This window comes from Puma concolor, chromosome A2 (genome assembly GCF_028749965.1).
Source record: "Puma concolor isolate L17-30 chromosome A2, mPumCon1.1.hap2, whole genome shotgun sequence".
Classification (NCBI taxonomy): domain Eukaryota; kingdom Metazoa; phylum Chordata; class Mammalia; order Carnivora; family Felidae; genus Puma; species Puma concolor.
Genome location: NC_141668.1, coordinates 98,311,111 through 98,330,750, shown reverse-complemented (window position 1 = coordinate 98,330,750; position 19,640 = coordinate 98,311,111). Strand labels below are relative to the sequence as shown.

At 46.9% G+C, this 19,640-nt stretch overlaps 1 protein-coding gene across 4 annotated transcripts in view; it reads left to right on the top strand.

Moving 5' to 3' along the window:
* GLI3 (GLI family zinc finger 3) overlaps positions 1-19,640 on the top strand; it is a 282,606-nt gene that overhangs the window by 104,668 nt on the left and 158,298 nt on the right. The gene's annotated exons all lie outside the window — the stretch shown is intronic.

Below are 19,640 nucleotides of genomic sequence, written 5' to 3'. Positions count from 1 at the left end.
CTTCATTCTCCCAAGAAGTCTGAACTGGGTGTCTTGGGACATCCCTTCACGGTCATCCACACTGAAACGACTATTTCTGGGGTCTTATGCCTTTCCCATTCTTTGTTTTATTTTACCATGGTGTAGCAAGTAACTTCCCACCAATGAGGAGGTAACACTTTCTGAGTCCTTGCATTGGTGAAGGTACCTTTATCCTGCCCTTGCTTTTGTGTGATAGTGCAGCTAGAATTCTGACTTAAAAAATCATCTCCCCTGAGATGTTGCAAGGCATTGGTGCCTTTTATATTAACATGCAAAGTTGTAGATGAGAAGTCTGATGCCCCTTTGATTTATATTCCTTTGTAGATGTTGATCTTTTTGCCCTTAGTGTCTGAAAACCCATCTCCAGATGCAGATATTTTAAATTTAACTTACTTTAATTTTCGTCCATTTGCTTATCGGTTGGTAGACCACTCCAGTCTGAAGCTGCATTGTTTATCTCTGGAGATGTTTTATGTTCATTCTGTCTTTAATCATTGTACTGCCCCGTTTTCCCTGTTCATCTTTTCTGGATTCTGCTTACTTGACTGTTATGCCTCCTGGGTTATTTTTCTGTGTCTCGTATCTTTTCCTTTCATATTCTCCCATCTGTTTGCTTCTGGTTCTGTGTTCTGGGAAATTTCCTTGAATTCATTTTCCAGTGCTTTTGGTGACCTTTTAATTTTAGTCATTACGTTTTCAATTTCTGAGAGCTCTTTACTTTTTTAAGCTTATTTATTTTGAGAGAGAGGGAAACAGCACAAGAGGGACAGATAGAATTCCAAGCAGGCTTCTCACTGTCCACACAGAGCCCACTGTGGGGCTTGAACTCAAAAACCGTGAGATGGTGACCCGAGCTGAAACTTAAGAGTCAGACACTTAACCGACTGAGCCACCCAGGAGTTCTTCTGAGAGCTCTTTAAAAAAATACTCTATGGCTCCCTTTTTTGTAGCATGTTGCTCTGGCCTTTTGTATGTAATACTTCTTTACGATCCTCACAAGTTGCCCCTGGGGTTATGGTTTCCTGTTGCTTCTGTCCTCCCCTGGCCCCTCGTCCTCCTCTCATAAGCCTACCAATCCTAGGTGTCTATTCTCCCTGAGAGTGTGATGATGGAGGCTGGCCCGGGATTCCTCTGCTCGGGCTCAGGTGAGGAAGGAGGCTTCCTTTCCTCAGAGCGAACATCCTGCCCATGCATATTGATTGGTAGGATCTCCTTCCAGTGGATTTCCATTGGCAGGAAATGCAGCAGCGCCCTCCACATGCTAGGGTGCGGAGGGCTTGCTTCTGGGGAGCAGTGAGAACCAGTGTGCCTTGGGCACCTCCAGGGGTCCCAATCTGCGGGCTGACTGGAGGAAAGAGCTGGTGTGGCTCCCATGGCGAGTACGTTTCAGTGAGAGTGTTCCAGAATGTACACTCATTTCACTTTCCTGGGAGAGTCCGTTCAACTTGTTGAAGAAGAGGCATAATGACGTCGCTTGGGAAGATTCGGGCTACCTGTGCCCTCTGGTACCTTGGGGCGGGAGACAGGTCACATGACTGGCACAGGTGTTCCATGTAAAGGTCTATCCAGGCCAACACTTCCTGGTGAGCCAGCTGTTACCCTTGTCTTTGCCCTCTTAATATGCTAGGCTGCTGCTTCTCCACAGGCCGCAGCTGTGGTTCTAGTCTCAGCCCAGTGGTGTCTTGCAGAAATTAGCCAGGCTGCCTGGGTTCAAATCTTGGTTCTGCCAATTTCCACAATGTGATCATGGTTGAATTACTTCACCTTTGCTAAGGAAGCCTTCACCTTCTCACCTCTACAATGGAAGTTACAATAGCACCTACTTCATAGGCTTGTTTTGAGGATTGAGTGATTTAATATAAAGTTTATAGAAGTTCCCAGCACAAAGTAAGTGCCCTGTAAACTTTATTCTTATTTATAAATATTTTTATTATTACTAAAGCGTCTGCTTCCACCCTTGTATTTCAGAGACCTCTTCAGAGGGAAAGGCAAGAGATGTATTGGCCCCGCCTGCCATCTTAAATTGGAAATTATAAATTAATTTTTTTTGTTGTTGTTGTATTTTTGGCCTATCTAAAGTCAGTTAAATTTAGAATCCAGGCCTGGCCCTGTCACCCTCTGACAGGGTGACATTGAGCAAGCACTGAACTCTGGTTTTATCATCTTTAAAAGGGACAGTAGTGGTGACCCAGAGTGGGAGCAGAGTAAAGGAGAGAACACGCTAAAACCACCAGCAAATCGGCTTCCCTCCCAGGGGCAGTTGTCCCGCATGGGCACAGTGGCTTCTGCCTTGTTCATGTCCCGGACTTCAGCCCCGAGGAAGGTACTCACTCACCAAGATGGTGTGACTCAGGGACTGTCCTCCCGTGTCCTTTCGATGCTCTTGGATCCTTCTTTATTACTTTCCTCACTTTTAGCTTTTAGAATGTATTTTATTCTCTGTGATTTTATTTGAGAAGCTCGAAAATAATAGAATTTAACCCTGAGAACTGGGAAAAGTTCTACTTAGATTAAAAAACTAGGTAAGGCAGTTGTGTTGTATTTTTATGGAATGAACATACCGTAATTCAATAGTATAATTTCCCAAAGGCAACTACCGTCCCAGCCAACACGTATTTTAAAAGTCTTAACTTTTTTTTTTTCTCACTTGAAGAGCTAGTTACTCATTTCCTCAGAAAAGTTTCCCCTAGTTTATTTTCTTTACCCAAGTAGACCACCCTCCAAAAAAAGGCAATCAATATGATGGTTCCATAGAAACTTGAATTAAATAGTTCAGCTCTGGCTAATGCATAACAATTGAAATGCGTGATATCCAAGCACCTGTCAGAGGCTCAACTCTTGCTGTTGGCTTAGGTCATGATTTCATGGTTTGTGGGATTGAGTCCTGCATTGGGCTGTCTGCTGACAGCATGGAGCCTGCTTGGGATTCTCTCTCTCTCTCTCTCTCTCTCTCTCTCTCTCTCTCTTTCTCTCTCTCTCTCTCTCTCCCCCTCCCTCCCTCCCTCTCTTTCTGCCTCTCTCCCACTCATGCTCTCTCTGTCTCTCTCAAAATAAACATTTTTTAAAAAATGCATATCATCAAATTATGTCCTCTTTATTAAAGTTTATTTATTTTGTGAGAGAGACAGTGTGAGCAGGGGAGGGGCAGGGAGAGAGGGAGAGAGAGAATCCAAGGCAGGCTCTGCGTTGCCAAGCACAGAGCCCGGTGCGGGGCTCGAACCCACAGAGCTGCGAGATCATGCATGGCCTGAGCCGAAACCAAGAGTCAGACACTTAACCAACTGAGCCACCTAGGTGCCCCTAATTACATCTTAAACTGAGCACCGATTTACCACAGACTTGCTGCATACGAAAGTTTTTCTCCTAACATCTTTGTATATGTTCCTATATATATGTGTTTGTTTTTCTTAGTTAAAGTAGTTGGTTAAGACGGCGTCTTTTGAATTTATTTTATTTTATTTTATTTTTTTTATTTTTTTTTAAATTTTTTTTTTTCAACGTTTATTTATTTTTGGGACAGAGAGAGACAGAGCATGAACGGGGGAGGGTCAGAGAGAGAGGGAGACACAGAATCGGAAACAGGCTCCAGGCTCTGAGCCATCAGCTCAGAGCCTGACGCGGGGCTCGAACTCACGGACCGCGAGATCGTGACCTGGCTGAAGTCGGACGCTTAACCGACTGCGCCACCCAGGCGCCCCTTGAATTTATTTTTTAACTTGGCCCACTTTAATGCCACCACACTATTGAAAAATCATCAACTTGGAGGGATCAGTGATATTGTACAAAACTGAACCTTGTTTTTTAAATTGGAAAACTTAGTTTCTGCTTGCCCGCCTCACATGGAGTAAATGTCAACGTGTTCCTTTTTTGAATTGAGCATCCCTGAAGAACGTGTCCAGGAGAAACGTCTCTGTTCCAGCTTGGACAGAGGAGTGGAAGGCAGTTTGCTCAGAGCCTGAGGCCGCTGTCCACCTCTCGCAGAGCCCCCCGGCCCCCGTTAAAAAGGCTCCTCCTTACTCGTTGGGCCGCCAGCAATCGAACCATGTCAGGAACGGGAAGATAGGCTGTCAATCAGGGGACAAGACCGTGCTGTGCGATTGGAGGCTGGTGAAAACTTGAAAAGCTGAAAATCCAAGCTGGAAGAGCTGGAATAGGCCTGGGGTTGGTGCGGCCCAGCTGGGCGTGGGGAGCATTCAGGAGGGGTGGCTGGAGTGAGACTGGCTCTGGGCAGCCCCTCGCCACTGGTTTCCTGCGGGGTCCTCACTCCTTTGGGCTGGAGGTGGTCCTAGAAGCCAGAGCCAAGCGTGCCATGGCTTCCCAGCCCTGTTGGCTGACCCTCTTCTGAACAAATGGGTTATGGAGCCTAAGCCCCAAGAAGGCTACGGTGGCAATTTCCAAATTGCTGGTTCCATTCCCATGACCTATGCGCTTTTCCGAAGTTTGAAAATACTATATAGACAGACGCAAGACTACAGTATGCTATGAGGTGGGGAGCTTATGTGACTTTTGTCCCCAAATGTTTATCTATTTTTGAGAGAGAGAGCGAGAGGGTGCAAGTGGGAGAGGGGCAGAGAGAGAGGAGGACAGAAGATCTGAAGCAGGCTCTGCACTGACAGCACAAAGCCCGACGTGGGGCTCGAACTTGAGAGCCTCGAGATCATGACCTGAATTAAAGTTGGATGCTTAACCGACAGAGCCACCCAGGCGCCTCGCTTCTGTGATTCCTTGCAAAAGGAATGCTGTGTAGCTGATTTCGATTCTCTTTTTTCCCTTTGGCTACTGGGAGAGTCAGACTTGAATTGGTGGCTCCGCGATCCTAACCCTGTCGGGATCTGTGGCCTGTATATTTCCTGCTCAACTTTCTCTACGTCTTGACCGCATCTCGACTGTTCTCTGACTGGATTATTTTTCCGTTAGCATTTTCTACCTTTTCGCATGAATTCTTTAATGCTGCCTGGAATCTTTAGTGAAATGAAGCCAAATATTAATAAATACTACTCCTAATCAGTCCGTAAGGAGTGTTAGAATTTCACTAGATGTGAGAAAGAGTCACAGAAGTGAGTCTTATTGAAGCAATATGTGGAGAGAGACTTGTGTGACAGCGAAGTAGGTTGTTGAGAAATACGGTATTGAATGAATTTGGAGCTCTGCCTTGTTCCCTCCCCTTAAACGGCAGCCCTTTTCGCGGAAACCTACACACGGCCCTCCTCCCAGGGTGATTTGGAAATGTCAGATACTTCCAGCCTCTGAGAAAGGCCCCACGGGGAACTCGAGCAGGTTTTAAACTTTCCTCACCTGCAGTATTTGTGAGCATCAATTTTCCCTTTCCTATCAGCTTTTTGTAAATGTTTTTTAAAAAACTTTTTTTAATGCTTGTCTTCGAGAGAGGGAGAGAGACAGAGCATGAGTGAGGGGAGGGGCAGAGAGAGAGGGAGACACAGAATCCAAAGCGGGATCCAGGCTCCGAGCTGTCAGCACACAGCCCAACGTGGGGCTTGAACCCAAGAACCACAGAGAGAAAGACAGAGCATGCGTGGGGGGAGGGGCAGAGCGAGAGGGAAAGGGAGACACAGAATCCGAAGCGGGCTCCAGGCTCTGAGCTGTCAGCACAGAGCCCCATGTGGGGCTCAAACCCACGAACTGCGAGATCACGACGTGAGCCAGAGTCGGATGTTTAACCGACCGAGCCACCCAGGCGCCCCTCCTATCAGCTTTTTTTGTTTGCTTGTTTGCTCTTAATCCTTTGGCGTGGAATCGGGTCGAGGGACATTTTCCTGTCGCCATCCTATTTCAAGTCCCAAAGTGCAGTGACTTGGTGAGCGTGCTTTAATATTGTAGAATTTGTGTTCCTCCCGTTCAAACACAGGATTATTAATTAAGTTCCGCAGGACCCTTTGCGTGTTCTTAAGTTATCACAGGCGAGCAGCCTCCGCGTCTTGGCGTCCAGCGCCATCGAGCCCCTTTGTAAAGCTCCTCCGCGTCAGTGCGGTCTAGTTATACTCTCAAAAATAAGAGGCTTGTCTCCTGAGGACAGCTCCATATTACGGGCGGAGTATAATCCTTAACATTGTTTTTCTTTGCTTTCAAATGGCTGGGGACAGTGAGTCAGGAGTGAGAACTCCCTTTGTTTCATGTCGTGTGCATGGCAGGGGAAGAATGTAGCAGGGCAGAAAATGAAGAAAGACATAAAAGGATCTCAGCTCAAGGAGGTCAGATCCATCAGAGGCTTAGCATTGCCTTCAAAGATGCCTGGGACAGGTGGCAGTTCAAGACAATCACAGCGGCCGCATCCGCCGGAGCCGAGATAAGGGATTCCTGCAGCAGCCTGCTATCTGGGGCCCGTTCGCTTTGATGTAACTCTGCTAGCAAGACTTTGGGGAGCAGGCGACTGCCTTCCTCTGCGATAGGCTGCTGTTGTTCAGTCTTTTAAGGTCTCATTACAGTGCTCCTTGAGGATTAATCCTCTTTAAGGTTTACATGGGATGGTTTTGTCCAGAGGCCCAGCCAGGGACCGTGGTGCCACCTGTATGTGGCTTGGCTGCAGCCCTTCGCCCACCCCCTCAGCCTTGCCTCTCCAGGCCGCTAGTATTTCCGCATCCTTTGCTTTCCTTCCTGGCGAGGGCCGGGTTTTGGCCGTGCTTCCGAGGCAGAGAGAACCATTAGCTCCAAATAGCCAGCTTCTGTTACTAATCCACTCTGATCTTTGCGGTTTTAATGTATACTTTTTCCCACTCTATTTTCACATCTTGTCTGTCTGATTTTAGGAAGAAATTATGATGCCGCTTGGCTCCAGAATGTGTCGGTGAGTTCCTTTGACAAAACACAGTTTTTAAGACGGGTTCTGTAGGTGCACCAAGGAGGACATCTGTTTGCATAAGTTGCGTACGTTTGGAACACTTCATTTAAAAGAAATGAATTCTTTGAAAGAACAGGACAAACTCTCATTCTATGAGATGCTCTGTTTTAAATAATCCCACTGGTGAGGAAAAGTGCAGATTTTTGTTTGGGACCCGTTTAATGCACCAAACAGCAACTCACTAAAATGATCTTTTGAATTCCAGAGATAAAATTTGTCCCGACAGTTGGAGCTTTTGGTGGAGCAAAACAATTCACACACCGTCAGGTGGCACTCGCAGGGGGCAAGGGGGACCTCTGGGGCATGCGTTTGACTGGTGACAAGTAGAGGAGTGACTTTTGGCCCCGGTGTTGCCACACTCAGCTTCCTGTCTATGGGGCTGGGCTGGTTCTGGGATTGGTGGTGGCCCTAAGTCAAGGCTTCAGGGTCACTTTGTTGGCTTGACTACAAGGTAGTTTGCATCCAACTCACTGCCTCTCCCTGGCTCCCCTGGTGTCAGTCTGGTTCTTCGGGGGAGGGCACTTGGCTTGAAGCAGGCGCCGTACCTGGCCATGTTCCCAGAGTAAGCGTTGTCCACATGTGAATTTTGTGCAGTTCAGACTCTTTGAATTCGACGCAGTCTTTAAAATGACAGAAGAAAGCTAGGCTCCAGCAGTCGATTGAGTGAAGGAAAAAGATGTAGTCACATGGACCACCTGACATTGTAGAGAGAAGCACGTGCTTGACTTTGCAACTTCTGCAGGGGATTGTGGCTGTGTGTTTACACTGATGGAAATTTAGCCAGTTATCAAAAGGAAAATGGAGGCTGGCTTTCTCCCCCCTACGAGTGAATGTGTAATGGAAGGCAGGATGGTGGCAAAAGGTGGTTTGGAGAGTCACACGGAGACTGACTGACTTTCGTGGACCTCCAGGGCCTTGCCTTCGAGGGTGGCTCTTGAAACTGCAGCCTCGAAAGTGACCATGTGGTCCTCGTGTGGCCATGGAGAATCCTGGACCTCACCCCAGAGCTTCAGAGTTAGAACCGCGTCTGGGATTCTGTGCTTTTACTTGTTTATTTTTTAAATGTTAGCTTATTTTGAGAGAGAGAGAGAGCACACGAGCGAGCATGAGTGAGCCTGAGTGGGTGAGGGGCAGAGAGAGAATCTCAAGCAGGCTCCACACTGTGGAGCCCAACGTGGGGCTTGAACTCCAGAACCGTTCATGATGTGAGCCAAAATCAAGAGTCAGATGCTCAACCGACTGAGCCACCCAGGCGCCCCTGGGATCCTGTGCTTCTAACCAGTCTTTATACAACAGTGTGAGAACTATTGCTTTAAGTTGAAGATCAGAATGTCAGTTCAATTCTTTAAATTCCTAATTGGTAATTATTCAGATCATCTGTCTTAAAAAGGTCCTATGAATTTGGTCGACTGATTGTTACACATGATATCCCCATTTGAATTACATTTCATCTTTTTGATAGTTGCTTAAATATGAATTTGAGTCCTTATGAGGAAATCCACTTACTTTCCCTATGTGGTAAAGAAAGTTGGTTACCAAATTATTTGACACTGTGGAGAATTTTTTTTTATTATTTCCTGAGTCCTGTGCCTAAAGTGAATTAGCAAGAGGCAGTAAGGATAATTTGTACAGTTTGTTTTGTGTGCCTGAATTTTTGTTTAGGGGATGGAAATGTAAACCCTTACAGGGCTTTTAACGCATGTATATTTAGATGTGTGTTATCAGCAAAAGCACAGACCTTACTAAATATGAAAACACTGTCATCTTCTGGAATAACCACCAAATTTACGAATTATTTTTCTGTTGTTAATGTTTTGGTGAAGACTTTGAATTTTTTTGAAGTAAAGTCTTATGGGGGCGTCTGGGTGGCTCAGCTGGTTAAGCATCTGATTCTTGATTTCAGCTCAAGTCATGATCTCATGGTTTGTGAGTTCAAGCCTTGCACCAGGCTCCGTGCCGACAGTGTAGAGCCTGCTTGGAATTCTCTCTCTCCCTCCCTCTCTCTTTCTCTCTCTCTCTCAGAATAAATAAATAAACTTTAAAGTGAGGTTTTATTATTGAGATTATCAGATTCAGGATATAGAGATGTTGATTGGTCTTGATTATCTCCAGAAATGGGAAAATATAGCCATGACTGGTAAAACAAAACAAAACAAAACAAAACAAAACAAAAGTTGGCCTGGTCTGTCCAATAATCCATCAGAGTGGAAACTGTTAATTGAAGAGCTGATCAACACAAATTTCAGACATCCATATATAAAATAAACGCCATAATGGGCTTGCCATTAGACTTTCCTTGATATGAATGCTTTGTTTTGTTAACATCTGTAATAAACACTATGAAACAGTAGAGGCGTGAGATAAAATAAGACGTTTGGAGTAGTTCAGTATTTAATAGCCTAATTTATCCTTCTGTCCATTTTGTTTGTAAGGTCTAAAAGCCACTTGTTTGTTCTAGTAAAAATCGTTCCCCGTTCAATCATTTCTCACCCTGCTGCAGGTTCTAGGGAAACCCGATCATCAAAAAGTGTGATGTCTTTTCTGATTCGTCACTTGGTGCAGAGGGGATTAGAGAGCCTGGATTTGCTCAGCTCTTCCGAGGCTTGTCCTGAGGGATGGAGCAGGTCTTTGAAGCGCAGACATGGGCACAGGATGGGTCCCTGGTTATGGGACACCTCATCGGTGTGAAGCATCTACCTCTCCTAAGGGAGTTAAGTTAGGACCACATGAAGGTTAGCGTTAACACTGCTGTTTGGTATATTCGAAAGTTGCTAAGACAGTGGATCCTAAAAGTTCTCATCACAAGGAAAAACAATTTTTTTGGAACTATGTGAAGAGGCAGACATTAACTAAACCTATGCTGGTGATCACTTTGCCGCATATGTATGTCAGCTTATTATGCTGTGCAGCTTAAACTTATCAGAGCTATAAGTCCGTTATATTTCAGTAAAACTGGAAAAAAAAAAAAGAACACTCTTGGCACAGAGCAGGTGTTTCTGGCTGCGGTGGTATCATTTTTGGCCAATTTCAGCGTACAGAGACCTTGTCATTCTTCTCAAGTAAAAATCATAGAAAATTTGATTTTACATGACCAGAGGTGATGGTTTTATAATTGGGAAAACTATGTAAAAGCCAGCATCTTCTCGGTAAAACATTTTAAGTTAAGAAAAAAAAAAAAAAGACACTGTCTGATTTTTTTGCCTGGGTAAGTAATCACAGTTTGCATTTCGATATTCCTCCTTGGTTACTCATTGGTCTCCCTGTGACGACCTTAGTGAGGACTTCTCTGTGGTCGGGTATAAAGATGCGGGGGGTGGGGGTGGGGGTGGCGGTCACGTGACCACTTGGAACTTTTTTTATTTTAAGATCTGGGACGTATTAATTGCAAATGTTAAATTTAAGAAAATCCAAGATGCCCTGCAGAGTTTTCAGCCTCTGGGGGAGGGAAGAGGTGCTCTCCTGCTTCTGTTTTTGGGTTCTGGTTTTACCCGGGTGACTAGACTTTTAAAAGGGCTGCAGCTAGTATTCAGTGAGTGCCTGTTGCCAACGTACTAGGCCCTGTCCAGGGGCTCACAGCCACCTTCTGTGGGTGCGCTGATGGAGGAGGTGGGGAACTGAGTACCGCGCACCCCTTCAGGGAGTAAACCTGCAGACTGGAAGTCTCGCTGCCATCCACATCCTTAGGGAGCTTCAGACAGAAGGAAAGGCAGGAAGGGCCTCGGGAAATCCCAGATGGAGGCAGTATCTTCCACCACATGTACAAGTGCGTGGCGACTGACATTTGTTGGCTAAACTCGCATACACTGGTGTTTCATTTCTGTGTGAGGGAAGAGGATGAGATGCAATCTGGTTGCCACTATTTGCTGGGGTTTTTTTTGTCCGTCCTGCCTTTATTGCTCTGAACTTCCTGCCCGTCTACCTGCCAGACGAGCAGTTCTCCAGGTGTGGTCCTGGGACCAACAGCTTCCAGGGAACTTGTTAGAAATGCAGATTCTGGGGCCCCGCCTCAGTCCTGCTCAGTCAGAAGCTCTGGGTCTGGGGCCCAAAGAGCTATTTTAACACGTTCTCCGGATGAGGCTGATGCGTCAGTGAAGACCATCGTGTTCGAGTATGTTCTGGGTCCATCATTAGTACGGGGACCCTGAAGCAGGTGACAAGCTGCCATCAAAGTGGAGAGGGGGAGGGAATGTGCCCCGTCTGGTGTCTTCCGACTTTCCCTCACTGCCACATTAAAGCCCAAAGTAACTGGTCGGAGGGAGGATCAGAGACCGGAGGCAGTGTGCAGAGTATCTTTTTTTGTTGCTTAAGTCCTTCCCTTCTTAATGTATGATCCTCTGAGCCTGTTGTTTTTATCTCTTTGGAACGTGTACGTCTGGAGCAGTCGGGTTTGCAGGCTACCGTGCCAGAGCAAGAACAGAAATTCCGTAGGCGAAAATCGTTACTGGTTGCTCCCCCACTGTTGGATTCATGGAAACTTATGAATTAAAAAGAAAGTGAAGATTTACAGATAAAATCAGGACAACGATCGAGAGCCATTTTTACGCATCAGCGCCAAGTTAAAAGTATGGGGCCATAGCCACCGAGAATACGTGTCCAATTTCAGTTTCTTTTTGACACTTTTTGAAATAACTGTTTTGGCCTCTTAATTTAAAGAAATGAGAAAAGCCAAACACTTTATTCCTCTCTGCAAGGCATCAAGGAGAGGGGGTAATAAACAGTACCTTGCTGATATATTTTAATAAATACTGGTTTACTGCATCCCACAACGGAAAGCAAATACATGCAATTACTTGCAAATTTCTTCAGTGTTTGTACTTATAAATCTCTGCCTAAACCTTCCCAGCTGGGAGTTCGGTTAGTCTTTCTGCTGTGGAACCAGGGCTTTGTTCTCATGTTCAGCCTCAGCACGGTCTGGAATAATTCAGAAACGTATTAGAGAGATTGCTGCTCCCAAAAGGCATAAGGAAATAACCTTCACTCCCGGCCTTAGGGAAATCAGCCCAATCAGGGTTCGGGCAGATTTCTCGATTAAACAAAGAACTAACTGTGCACAAATTGCACCTTGACAATTTGTAAGGAGTCCACCTTAGAAATGTCTTGCAGATGGAAAGCTGATATTTTTTAATCAGGGCAGTGGGGCTGCTAAAGTCAAAATGTCGCCAGCGTTTTCCACCGCTCCACAATTAGCATCCCCCCAAATTAAATTTAAAGTTGAGTTCATGAGCAGTCCTCAGCTTTGGACCCACTGCCCTCAGTTGAGGGACACAGATGGAAACAACTCCCTCTGTCAGTGCGGTGGTTCAGGGTGTGTGTGTGTGTGTGTGTGTGTGTGTGTGTGTGTGTGTGTGTGTGTATGACCCAGTTCATCTGGAACACATCCCAGGAAGCTTTGGGCTGTCCATTTTTATTTCAGCAGATTTCATATTGGGAACCAAAAAGGGGCTAGAAAGTTACTCTGCTTAATGTTGTTGTGACTTTATATGCTCCTAGTCAAATTGTTTAGAAATCAAAATCAGGCCCCCGTGTTGCTGTGGCATATTATTTAGAGTTGGCCTTTTTGGAAAGATTTCCTAGATTTCTGCTGATGGTAAGAGATACTAGTGCCAAACCACACCCTTATGGAATTCGTAGAGAAGCGACCAGATTTTTAGGTGGGAAATGTGAGATATTGGAAGCCATGTTAGTTTTACGTCCATCCTATTTCAGTGTTTTGTGCTTTAATGCAGCAAAGAGACCCATGGTTAGGTAGAAACTGATAGGCATTCTGAAGCCACCGAGCCCTTGGGAAGAAGCTCCCAAACCCCTATAGTGAATTCCAGAAGAGAGCGGCCATTACGCTGACCTCATACTGGCCATTCGAGATGGCCCACATCCTTGGCCTTGTGGAACCACCACGGATGCTATGCTGGTCACTGTGGCTCACCTGGTTCAGAGTTCTGAGTTTTATTTTTGTGAAAAGAAACTACAAGTCAACGGTCCCATGGAAACTCTTAAGGTTCTTCATGTGAATCAGGAACCAGTCTGAGAAAAACACGAGTTTGGGCTCTTCCTGACTTAAAAAATGGTTTTCCTCAAATATTCTTCCTGGTTTTCTTTTGATTACATAGAAATGCAGGCATTGGACACATTCATCCACAAGGCCTCTTTTCCTAACAAAAGTATGAAGGCAAGACTCTTCACAGAACTTGGAAGACCAGGGTTCAAAGCCGCTTCTTGACTTGGCAGGCTGGTGTGAGGGCCACTCCCTCCCTCCCGCCCTCTCTCTGAGCCCATCCTTTGTTCCAGAGGGAGGTTGACACCCGCCCTGCCAGCCACACGACATGGACACTTGACCTAAGAGGGCAGATTGAAGGCCTCCGCTATACCAGGAAAGGGATCACACGTTGGCTTTGGTGTTATTCTGCCTTTCAGAGTTTGGGGACTCTTTCAAAAACGCTGGTTTTGCAGTTTCTACATCCAAACAGTAGTCGCTGAGCTTGTTTGGAACCACGTCCGTCCCCCTTCCTTGAGGGGCTCTTAAACTGTCCTGACAGTCTGTCATCCTATGTTAACCATATCGGGCAAGTGAGTTAAACTGGAGGTAACTTAGCTTCGGAACTCAGAAGGCAGCTGCAACTGGTGCCCGTAATAGCACTTAAACACCTGCCAAAAACTCGGGGGTATTCGATGGCTCATGCTTAGTCATGGCTTTGCTGCTTGCTGGCTCTGTGACCTTGGGCCGTTTGCTTGGTCTCCTCGAAACCTCAGGTTCAACACCTGGAAACGGGGGAGAAGGTGTTGCCTTCCCAGACCTGTTGTGAGGAGGCAGATGTGCTCATCTGAACCTACCCCCCCCCCCCTCCAGCCCACGGTGCTCCAAGACTCAACATTACAGGCAGTGGTAGCTATTTTCGAGCTCATTTGTTTAAAAAAAAAAAACAAAAAAAAACAACACTTGAAAACACACATTGATAGGTGAAAATCCCTGTGGATGTATCTCATGGTTATTAAGCTTTAGAGGGAATGAGAATATTTGCAAATCTGAGGCTGGTCTTTTGAGCTCTGTTATTTTTTTAAAAAATATCCATGTTAAAGATCAGCTCATCCTTCCCTGTGTTTTGTGTGTGGAAGGACCTTCTGACGCACTAGCCTATGTAGCTGCACTCGCAGCCTGAGACAGCAGGCGTTGATGTTCCAGTGAGCATTTAACAAACCACGTGCCTCGGAGCCCACTGCGGCCCACCGAATCCACCGTGGTGTGGGGGACAGGAAAGCCCCAACTTGGTTTTCTTTTCAGATGGCATATGAGTGGGGCGCCTGGGTGGCTGAGTCGGTCAAGCGTCCGACTTCAGCTCAGGCCATGATCTCGCAGTTTGTGGGTTCGAGCCCCACCTCGGGCTCTGTGCTGACAGCTCAGAGCCTGGAGCCTGCTTTGGATTTTCCGTCTCCCTCTCTCTCTGCCCCTTCCCCCCCACCTTAGAAATACAAAAGAAACATTCTAAAAAAATTTTTCTTAATGGCATATGAGTCTACACCAGATCCACAGCCATTACTTTAATGGTGACTGGGCGGCTCAGTCAGTTAAGCATCCGACTTTTGGTTTTGGCTCAGGTCATGATCTCAGGGTTTGTGAAATCATGCCCCGCGCCGGGCTCTGCGCTGACAGCGTGGAGCCTGCTTTGGGATTCTCTCTCTCTCTCCCTTTCTCTCTGCCCCTCCCTTACTTGCTCTCCCTCTCAAATAAATTTCTAAAAAATTTTAAAAAAAGTAAAAATAAACTCTACTGTCAATTAGCACGCGTGGCCTCTGAGATAGTACCCTTTTCCAGAAATTCTCTCATGTAAGCTGGCAGCTCCAGCCTGAACCATCGTTTGTTCTGTTCGTCAGCAAAAGCAGGCTTCAAACAAGTCAGAACTATTTTCCACCCTGAGTCCTGGTCTTTCATTGAAAGCTTGAGTTTCAGACGTTGCCTCTCCTGCACCCATTTGACGGAGCCCAGTGGTGCCCCGTAGATGAGACAGCTTCCCCATTCCGAGTGCTCAGTTTTTCCGTTTTCTTAAAACTGAGTTGCAGCCATTAGTGTTTAAAAGTGCCTTGTTCTCACAATGTTTCCGATAGGCATTTTTGTGTGCGTTACCGCACGATGGAAAAACTGCCTGTCAGATTGCTGACGGCATCACAAGTGAAGGACTCGAGTCATGGAAGGGGGCACCCAGGTGGTGAAGGTGAAGGCATTGCTTGAAGAGGCATCCCTGGAATGGGAAGGCGTTTCCATTGGTTACTGGCCTCTCCTTCCTTGGGCTGGTTTCCTCTCTTCTTCTCTCTCCTGTCTCACGTCCTGACCACCATATTGAATGAAAGTTGAGCAATCCACATGCCTTAACATAGTGGGTTTTAAATGCCAGCACCCCCAAAATCAGTATTGGATTAGAGACCTAGGAATCCCAACAAAATAGAGAACTCTGGTTGGCGGGTTGAGCATTCACCCCTGATTGAAAGTGTGCATCTCCACGTTGGAGCCTCCTGAGTTCCACCCTCGAGACGAAAAACACTTTCAGTTCATAGGTGACATCTGTCTGTGGGTGACCTTTACAGCAGTCAGGGGGCCCCTGGATGCCTTTATAGACTGGGGAGAATTGCTGGAAGGTTCTGTGACGGAGGGACCTTCAAATGAGGCACTCGTATTGCGATACCGTGGACTGAATTCCTGCTAAGTTATGGGATGGTGGAAGGGATGTGGCTTTGGCTGTCTGTGCTTGTGGAATCTGTTGGCATTCTGTGTCACTCTTCCCCATGTCATCAGGTCCCCCCCCCGCCCCCCAACTCAGCATGACTAGTTAGAAACCTCATGTGGTCTGGAGAGTCCAGTGGCCCGTGTTGGCCTCCCCATCCCCTCAAAAGGACATCTGTCCGGTGTTTTATACATTGTTCCTGTCACAGTAAAAGCACATGGGTAAGTTTAGTGAATGACTTCAAAAGGTTTCCTGCATATTTAAAGAGGGGTTAGAAAAATTTCAATTTAATTCATTTTTTTGTAGAGCTCCAACTCAGGCCTGCTCCTCCAGTTATTAATGCAGGTGCTCATTTATTCATCCAGTTTCAAAGGCTCAGAAGTTCTTGGTGTCAGTGAAGTTTCCAGGCTGTTCATCTTGCCCCTCCCTCTGTTTCCTCCACGCATTTTAACCAGCACCCATGTTTGATCACACCACAGGAATCCTCAGAAGCTCCTGTGTTGCTGTTTAACAAAATTTTAGAGGTTTACAGGGCACCTGGGTGGCTCAGTCAGTTAAGCATCCAACTTCAGCTCAGGTCACGATCTGAACGTTTGTGCGTTCGAGCCCCACATCAGGCTGTCTGCGGTCAGAGCTGGTTTCAGATCCTCTGTCCCTTTCTCCCTGCCCCTTCCCTGCTCATGCGCTCTCTCTCTCTCTCTCTCAAAAATAAATAAACATTAAAAAAAAAAAAGGACACAAAATTTTAGTGGTTTTAATTGAGCACCTCCGTAGGGAACCTGCACCTGAAGGTCGGTCACATAGAAGCTGTGTTCCGCCTCACTTGAATTTTGCTTCCGTGTGATGTGTTTGGGACCCGATACTTGTTGTCTGGGCAGGTTTTGCAGAAGTGTATGTGACTCGAAAGCTTCCATCTTGTGGCCTTAGAGAGATTTCAAAACAGCTCTTCAGCACTGGGAAAGCATGTGCAGAGGTCAGCACTGTGCTGGGGCCATGCTGTCCGCTGAAGGCTGCCAATTGACGGCGCTTCCTTCCTCGGGATTTTCGAGGGAAAACCCAAGGTAGCCTACCACAGTCTCCAGTTCAGTCCTGTCTTTACCATAGTTGTGGGTAGGTGTGACAGATGTTAGTACTTGCTACCAACCCAAAATTATACAATGTGCTATGAAAATAAAATGTCTGTGCCAACTCCTTCCCACTGTCAGGTGTGACAAGAAATAGCAGGACATAAAACTTCTTTTTTTTTTTTTATGTTTTCTTTATTTATTTTGAGAGAGAGTGAGAGAGAGAAAGCAGGGGTGGGGCAAAGAGAGAGAGAGAGAGGGAGCGAGAGAGTCCCAAACAGGTTCTGCCCAGTCAGTGCAGAGCCCAGCACAGGACTCGAACTCATGAACCGGGAGATCATGACCTGAGCCGAAGAGTCGGGCGCTTACCCTGCTGAGCCATCCAGACGCCCCAGGACATACAACTTCTTATATATACTTTTGACCACCACGAAATGACCTCTCTTGGGGAGGGACTTTTGTTTTTTCACCCACGCAACTTCATAGCCTGCTGGCCCTGCTGTCTGGCCCCCCCAACTTGCCAGGTTGGCCCCCTGGGACACTTCCTGTGGGGAGCCGGCTATAGGCCGTCCGTGTCACATATGCTCCGTGGCACCCTGGAGGCCTGATGGAGTTCATGCAATGTCCTAGTCACCTGGGCTGTCAGGTGGGTGGAGGAGAAGAGAGGTGATTTGTATAGCATTTCCTTTGGAGAAATGAAAATGTAGGGTACGGTTTGAGTTTTGCAAAACTGTGGGAAAAGGATTTGGGACCCATTTGAGAAAAGGTCCCAGCATTTTTCTCCTACCCATTTTTGTTCCCTGTCTCCTTAATTTCTTCATTTTTGAAAATCCTGTGTTGTTTTCTTAAATTATGTCCCTCCCAGCATTCGTACACGTGCATGTCTACACGGACAGATTTCTGACAGAATTAATACTGTCCGGGCAGGGGCCTCTGGCTGAAACATGGCGGTAGGGTCCTTGGGCCCTTCACGTCACGGTACAGCTGTGTCCACCTAGAGAAGGCAGAGGGACGCCTCCTTCTTCCTCAGGCCTCTTGGCCCTAATGAGCAACTCAGTCCTCCACACGTCCTTGCTCTGAAGGAAGCACGTCTGGTACTTTCACATCGTGCTGTGCACCCTCCATTCCCCAGGCTCCATGTTTTCCTGGTTATCTCCTCTCTCCCGTCTAGGCGCGACCTCATTTCCTTCATCTGTCCAACTGGGATGCCGGTAGTATCTTCTTCGTAGGGTTAACATCTTTCTAGCCCTTCGACTTTTCCGGCATTCAACCTAATGTCAGGCACCATCATTCTTCATTACCGTTTGTTGGAAGAATGTTAGATGGTTGGAATTATTAGGTTGTGTAACCACATAAAGCTAACTGGGTCACCAAGGAATGGAACCCACACTGTCCCTCAACAATTGAGGTTCCTTGGTTGGCTCCCTTGCCTGTGACAGTGGGAGCACTGCACGGTGAAGCGTCATCCATTTGGAAAATAAAGGCTTGGTTTCTGAACAGCTTTATGAGATCTATGACTTCCCAGAGCCCGGCGAAATAAATATCTGTCATGCAGAAGGGGGTAAGGTTTCCACAGTCAGTGTTTGTGGGTGTCGTCAGCTGGAACACGTCTCCTTTACGGGCTCTGCTCTCAGGCTTGTATGTCTTTGATCTCCAGGACATTATACTGGAGCTGGGCGTGAGGATGGCCACTCCGTGGGCCCCGCCATTACATTCTCCATATTGGTGCACTGCGTATGGGGTCATCTCGAGCGAGTGCGTCCAGCTCACCCAGTTTGCCCAGAATGCTTGCAGTCACACTGTGGACGGTGCTCAAACCTGAAACCCTTGCTACCTGCTTTCTGTGCTCTTTCCTGGACCACAGAGCGTGAACCGACAGCAGAGCCAAATGGCCCAGTAGAAATGGTACATCACCGCATGGATACTCACAGGCACTCTGGTACTACTTTTCTTGCACCTGACACTGACCGTTCCAGACATCATCTACCTTCCCGAGGCCTCCCTCCCTCCCATTTCTCCCTTGGAAAACGATCACGTGTCATGAAGTTATCACTTCCATTCTGCCCCCTGACACTTGGACTAGTCACGCTTGTACTGTTATAGTGGCCTTCAGGCTTTCTCACCTCAGTCTTTCCCCCCGTCACAGCCTCATTAATCTTCTCTAAATGCCCCAGGAGCGTGTTACCCTCCTCCTTGATGGCTGTGGCTCCCATTGACAGCATCACCCAGACCCCTTGATCTGACTTTTGACTGCCTGCCCCTGGGCACCCGTGAGAATGCTCTGCCTTAATCGGGCCGTTCGGCTTGCCTTAGATCTGCGGTCATCCACATTGGGACGCCCTCTGATCCCGGACCCTCGTGTGGACACCCTGCCCTTATTGGGGCCTCAGTCCAGTGTTATCCCCCTCGGTGCCTTTCCTGCAAAGCGTGCTTTGGAGACTGGCAGATAGACCACTCAAGTTGTTACCCATCCGTTATTTATTTCTGCCGAGTGTGTGGTAAGTCTTCAGTAATCTTTATTACTCCCTTTCGTTGTTCTGGACTCTGCTTCCCACGCCACGGCAGGCTTGCTTTGCCACCAGCCAGAACTGGATCTGATTTGTCAGGAAGATGCCCCAGGAGTCCTGCTGTCCTCTAATAAATACCCTGCGAGGGGAGCCTGCATGGCTTAGTCAGGTTAAGCATCTGACATCGGCTCAGGTCAGGACCTCATAGTTCATGAGTTCAAGCCCCGTGTCAGGCTCTGTGCTGACAGCTCAGAGCCTGGAGCCTGCTTCAGATTCTGTGTCTCCTTCTCTGTCTGCCCCTTCCCTACTCGCATTCTGTCTCTCTCTCTTAAATATAAGTAAACACTAAAAAAAAAAAAAAAAAAAAATTCAGCAGATAAACAGACATCTCTCTGTAGGAACACATCCGCTAAAAGAAACAAAACCTATCTGTGCTATTAGTTATTTCATTGCAAGCCCCCTTCCTTCTCTCCATCACTTA